This window comes from Dipodomys spectabilis, unplaced genomic scaffold (assembly GCF_019054845.1).
Source record: "Dipodomys spectabilis isolate Male_0828 unplaced genomic scaffold, ASM1905484v1 ptg000085l, whole genome shotgun sequence".
NCBI lineage: Eukaryota > Metazoa > Chordata > Mammalia > Rodentia > Heteromyidae > Dipodomys > Dipodomys spectabilis.
Window position 1 is genome coordinate 2007053 of NW_024870762.1, and position 6381 is coordinate 2013433.

The following is a 6381-nucleotide window of genomic DNA, read 5'->3' on the forward strand; positions in this document are numbered from 1 at the left end:
GGCTGGCCTCCAATGCTCCATCCTCCTGCCTCAGCCTCTAACGTGCTGGGATTACAGGCATGACCGCCATACCAGCTCACTCCTCAGAACTTTTGTGTGTGCCAGTACTGGGTTTGAACTCAGGGCCTCACATGCTTTTTTACTTGTGGCTGGCACTCCTGCACTTGGACCACATCTCCAGTCCTTTTTTGCTCTGGTTATTTGTCAGATGAGATCTCTTGCTTTCCCCCTCCCCCTCCCCTCCCCCTCCCCACCCCCTGACAGCCTCAGACCAAGATCCTCCTAAGTATCCCTCCTGGGTAGCCAGGATGACAAGAGTGTATCACCACACCTAGCTGGCTTGTAGATATGGGGTCTCACAAATGAAGAGGTTAGGGAGAATTCCAGAGGCAGAAAATGTCCCAACAACCTGGTGCTCTGCTCCTGGCTGGGCAGAAACAACCGGAATGGGGTGGCCAGGAAGAGTCTGGGATCAGGATGAGGTACATGTGGGAGAAGAGCCTTCACCCCAACTTGACCTTCAACCTGCAGAAGCAGACCGGGGCCCTAATCTAGTGGTCAGGTCAGTTTCACGGGTGCCCAGAGGGCCAGTGGGCAGCAGTGAACTCCCCATGGGCTGTGGGTGAAAGTGCGGGCAGATCTGCGCTGGGGATTGGGGTCAGAGGGGCTGATTGGCCAATGCTGGGCTTTGCTAATTCCCGTGGTGTGATTGCTCCCACTGCGGCCAGTTTCAAAAGAAGCAGGTTCCGCAGGCCTGCGGGGGGAGGGAGAGGCTGCCAGGAGGCCAGGGCATCGGCTCGGGGCAGGGTCACAGCCCGGGGCCCTGTCCCGGCTCTCGAAGGCCCACAGCCCCGTGGCAGGACCTCAGCTGGAGGGCCTCAGTCCTGGATTTCCCTCCCTGACCTCTAGTCACCTCTGCACAGGAGGGAAGGGAGGACAGGTGTGGGGGGGGGGGGAAGGGGTAGGCCGAGAGATCTGGAGTGAATCAGACCACACAGAATTGATTGATTGATTGATTGATTGTGTGTGTGTGTGTGTGTGTGTGTTGGTCCTGGGGCTTGACCTCAGGGCCTGGCTGTTGTCCCTGAACCTTTATGCTCAAGCCTAGTGCTCTATTATTTGAGACGTGGCTCCACATCCAGGGTGTGTGTGTGTGTGTGTGTGTGTGTGTGTGTGTGTGTGTGTGTGTGTGTGTGTGTGTGTGTGTTGTTGGGGGGTTTTTTTGGTGGTGGTTTATTGGAGATCAGAGTCTCACAGACTTTCCTGCCCAGGCTGGCTCTGAACCTTGATTCTTAGGTCTCAGCCTCCTGAGTAGCTAGGGTTACAGCTGTGAGCCACTGGTGCCTGGCTTATGTCGAACAGATTTGTGTGTGTGTGTGTGTGTGTGTGTGTGTGAGTGTGCGCGCGCACGCACATGCACACCAGTCCTGGGGGATTGATCTCAGGGCCTGGGCACCATCCATGAGCTTCTAGGCTCAAGGAGTGCTCTACCACTCAAAGTATAGCTCTACATTCGGTTTTTTGGTGGCTAATTGAAGATAAGTTTCGTGGACTTTTCTGCCCAAGCTGGCTTTGAACTTCGATCCTCAGATCTCAGCCTCCTGAGTAGCTGATACAGGTGTGCGCCACCAGTGTCCAGCTCAGATGGACTCTTAAGCATGATGCCTCTGGAGGGTGGCAGGCAGCCAGCGGGCAGAGTTTCAGAATTACAAGGAATTGCGAGTTAAGAAAACGGGCTAATTCGCGTCATTAGACAGTTCTCAGAAGAGGTACAAATGTCTAATAGATGCATAAATCGACATTCAACATCCTCAGCCATAAAGGAAATGCAAACCTAAACTACACCAAGATTTCATCTCACCCCAGCTGTCAAGAAAGAAAGAAATGCTGGCAAGGATACAGGGGAAAGGAACGCTGATAAACTGTGGGGAGAATGTAAATGAGTGTAGTCACTATGGAAATCAGTATGGAGGTTCCTTAAAAAAAAATAAAAATAAGAAAAACAAACTAAAAATAGGCAGACACATGACCTAGCTATACTGCTGCGGGCTGCAGAGCCGAAGACATGCGAAGCGACATACCCTGGACCCCTGTCTGCCCTGCTGCGGCAGCCAACTGTGGAATCAGCCTCGTCCAGCAACTGACCAACAGAAAATGTCACACACACACACATCCTATGGAGCCAGGCTTGGGTGGCTCACATCTGTAATCCTGAACCCAGTCTGGTCAGACAAATCTGAGAGACTGTGTGTGTGTGTGTGTGTGTGTGTGTGTGTGTGTGTGTATGTGTGTGTGTGTGTGTGTGTGTGTGTGTGCCGTCTTGGAGCTTGAATTTGGAGCCTGAATGCTGTCTCTGAGCTTTTGTGCTCAAGCTAGTGCTCTATCATTTGAGCCACAGCTTCCACTTCCAGCTGTTGTTGTTTTGTTGGTGGTGGTGGTTGTGGGGCTTGAACTCTGGGCCTGGGCGCTGTCCCTCAGCTCTTCAGCTCAAGGCCAGTGCTCTACCACTTGAGCCACAGCACCACTTCCAGTGGTTAATTGGAGATAAGAGTCTCATGGACTTTCCTGCCCGGCGTTGGTTTTGAGCAATCCTCAAATCTCAGCCTCCTGAATAGAAAGGATTACAGGGATGAGCCACCTGCACCTGGCCCAGCTACTTTTCTTTCTTTCTCTGTTTCTCTCTTTGTCAGTCTGGGGCCTGAACTCTGGGCCTGGGCGCTGTCCCTCAGCAGCTCAAGGCGAGTGCTCTACCACAGGGCTCTACAGCGCCACTTTGGCTTTTTCTGTTTATGTGATGCTGAGGAATCGAACCCAGGGCCTCATGCATGCAAGGCAAGCACTCTACCACTGAGCCACCTTCCCAGCCCTCCCCCACACCTTTTTTGGTGGTTAATTGGAGATAAGAGTCTCATAAACTTTCCTGCCAGGCTTCAAACCAAGATCCTCGTATCTCAGCCTCCTGAATAGCTAAGATTACAGGTGTGAGCCACCAGTGGCTGACTCTGGGCTGTACTTAAAGAGGGAGGCTGGAGGCATGGCTCAAGTGGTAGATCTCCTGCTTAGCAAGGGTGAGGTTCAATCTCTTAATACCACAAAAATGCAACTAAGCCGGGCGATGGTGGCTCACGCCTGTCATCCTAGCTACTCAGGAGGCTGAGATCTGAGGATCACAGCTCAAAGCCAGCCCGGGCAGGAAAGTCTGTGAGACTCTTATCTCCAATTAGCCCCTAGAATCCCGGAAGTGGCGCTGTGGCTCAAGTAGTAGAGTGATTGCCTGGAGCTGTAGAGCTGAGGGACAGCGCCCAGGCCCAGAATTCAGGCCCCACGACCGACCCAAAAATGCATCTATATTCTATCTATCTATCTATCTATCTATCTATCTATCTATCTATCTATCTATCTATCTATCTATCTATCTATCTATCTATCATAAAATAATGAAAGACTGGTGTGTAGACCAGCCAGCAGGGGGCGCAGGAGGGCAGCGGAGCTCTAACGATCGCTTGCCCGTGGTGAGAGAAGGCTGCTCCGAGCGTAAGGAGGGGTGAGGTGCGAGGGGGCGGGGGGGGGGGCTCCCCGGAATGTGTGCTGGCCGGGAAGGCACCGCCCCGCCCTCCTCGGCTGGAAGGAGTTATCCCAGGAATGTAGGAATGCCTGAAAGTCCTGGCGAGAAGCTCTCGAGCTTGTGTGTGGGCTGGGTCCCGGCCTGCATTGCCTTGTTTGGTCTCCTCGTGAAACCCAGTACGGAGGCTCCGCTCCGCCCCCCCACCGCGAGGGGCGTGTCCCAGCGCGAGGGGGCGTGTCCCAGCGCGAGGGGCGTGTCCCAGCGCGAGGGGGCGTGTCCCAGCGCGAGGGAGTATGTCCCAGCGCGAGGGGGCGTGTCCCCGCGCGAGGGGCGTGTCCCCGCGCGAGGGGGCGTGTCCCAGCGCGAGGGGCGTGCCCCACCGCGAGAGGCGTGCCCGGGTCCCTCAGCGCACCTGCTGCAGGGCCTGGGGCTCTTCAGATTGGCACCAGGCACCCATCCTGTGATGCCCGTGGCCCCAGGGTTTGGAAAGCGTTGGGTACGGGGGCTGGGAAGGTGGCTCAGTGGTAGAGTGTTTGCCTTGCATACATGAAGCCCTGGGTTCGATTCCTCAGCACCACACAAGCAGAAAAAGCCGGAAGTGGCGCTGAGGTTCAAGTGGTAGAGCGCTAGCCTTGGGCAAAAACAAGCGCAGAGTCAGTGCCCAGGCTCTGAGTTCAAGCCCCAGGACTGGCAAACAAAAAAAGTGTTAGGTACTGACACATAGTGAGTATGCCAATGATTACCATTTTTAATAGAGTTACTCTGAAAGGTTCTTGTTTCTTTACATTTGTAAACTTTGTTGTTGGTGGTGGTGGTTGTAGGGCTTAAATCTGGGCCTGGGCACTGTCCCTGAGCTTTTTCCACTCAATTCTAGCACTCTACCACTTACAACCACCACTCTACTTTTGGTTTTCTGGTGGTTCACTGGAGATAAGAGTCTCACAGACTTTCCTGCTTGGATTGGCTTGAGCCTTGATCCTCAGATCTCAGCCTCCTGGTTAGGATGATTAGGTAGGATTACAGGGGTGCGCCACCAGCACCTGGCTTGTTGGCTGGGGTGTGTGTGTGTGTGTGTGTGTGTGTGTGTTGCCAATCCCTTTGCTTGAACTGAGCACTGTCCCTGAGCTTCTTTTGCTCAAGGCTAGCACACTGACACTGAGCCACAGTGTTACTTCTGGCTTTTTTGGTGTACTGAGGAATCGAACCCAGGGTTTCATGCATTCTACCACTCAGCCACATCTCCAACCCTAGTTGTTTTTTTTTTTGAGACCAGTGTCTCCCATAGCCCAGCCTAGCCTCAAACTCCATCCTTCTGCCTCTGAAGCTCTGGAGTTTGAAATAAAATTAATCACATGTTCACTGTATAACCCGGTGACCCAATTCCATGAGAGAAGAACACGCATGCTCCCACACACACCACCACAGTGATATTTGCCACTCCAGGCAGCGTTATTCACAGTCCCCCATGGAAGTCACCCCCAAACCACTCAGCACCCTTCAGCTGGCTAGTGGGGAAGGCAGCCACAGGGCCCCGGGAGCCCAGAGGACTCAGGGAGCATTGGAGAAGTGGGAGACTCGTGGGGCTGCAGCAGGCAGCCAGGCGCCAGCCCTGCTTCCATTCACAGACATCTGGAAAGACCAAATTATAGTTCAGAAACCGGGTCAAAGATTGCCAGAGGCGGGGGCGGGGCGGGAGCCGGCGCCTCTGGGAACACCTCGCTCCATGGTCTGCCTCGGCCCAGACTTACAGATTTAGATGACAGAGGGTAGTTGTTGTTGTTTTAAATCTTTTTTGGTGATATTGTGGTTTGAACTAAGGGCTTCACACTTGCTAAGCCGTGACTCTAACACTTGAGCCACACCTTTGGCCTTCTGTGCTCAGTTTCTTTTTGAGGCAGTGCCTGGCTTTTTGCCTAGACCAAAAATACTCGTATTTGTGCTTCTTACTTAGCCTGAATGACAGGTGTGCACCACCACACCCAGCTACTGGGTTGCGATGAGTCTCCGAGAGTTGACCTGGAACTGGAATCTGCTGGCTCTCCACTTTCAGTGTAGCAAGGATTATAGGAGTGAGGGGCTGAGCTTGGCTAAAAAGTGTGGATTTTACTGCCTGTAAGTTTTACCTCACAACAACGCAGAGGTTGTATTCCCCGTGCCTTCCCAAGTCTCGGACCCCTTCCTCAGCTCCACAGTGAGGAGTCAGGACAGACCAGGACCCCTGACGAAGCTTAGGGGCCCACGCTGACACCGCCTGCCCTGCCAGAGCCAACTGATAGAGAACCTCGAAGCCCGATGGGTAGCAAGCGTGGGGTTGCGGCTGATCTGAGTGCTGGACACCTGTTCTCAGTGGTCTAGGACACACTAGGAGTAAAGTCTTGCCAATAGGACTCAGCCAGTCATCCGCCATGCTGCTAACCACTGTGATGTGCTGCCCCCTAGTGCCAGTTGGGGCCAATTGCAGGAGTCAGCAGGGCCTGGGTGCTTTCAGGCTGGCGCGTTGTTCTAGGCTGGGTGACTTGAGGTGTGCATCTTGCCAGGCTTTACTTTATCAGTGCACGTGGATGCTGGCGATAAAAGGCAGTCCAGGGGAGGGGTATCCCTTAGTGGTAAAGCACTGTCCAGCATGCACTGGGCCCCCTGGGTTTGGCCTTCAACACCCCCTCAGTAAGTGCCCCCCTCCAGACTGCTGGCCATGCCTCTGGCCCCTCCCAAGGTGGGGGCTCCAGAGGAAGAAATCAGAAGCCATGAGAGCGCCCCACGCCAGGGACACCCAGAGTTATCAGGGGAAGAGAGTCACGCTGAGTTCCCTCCCCCCC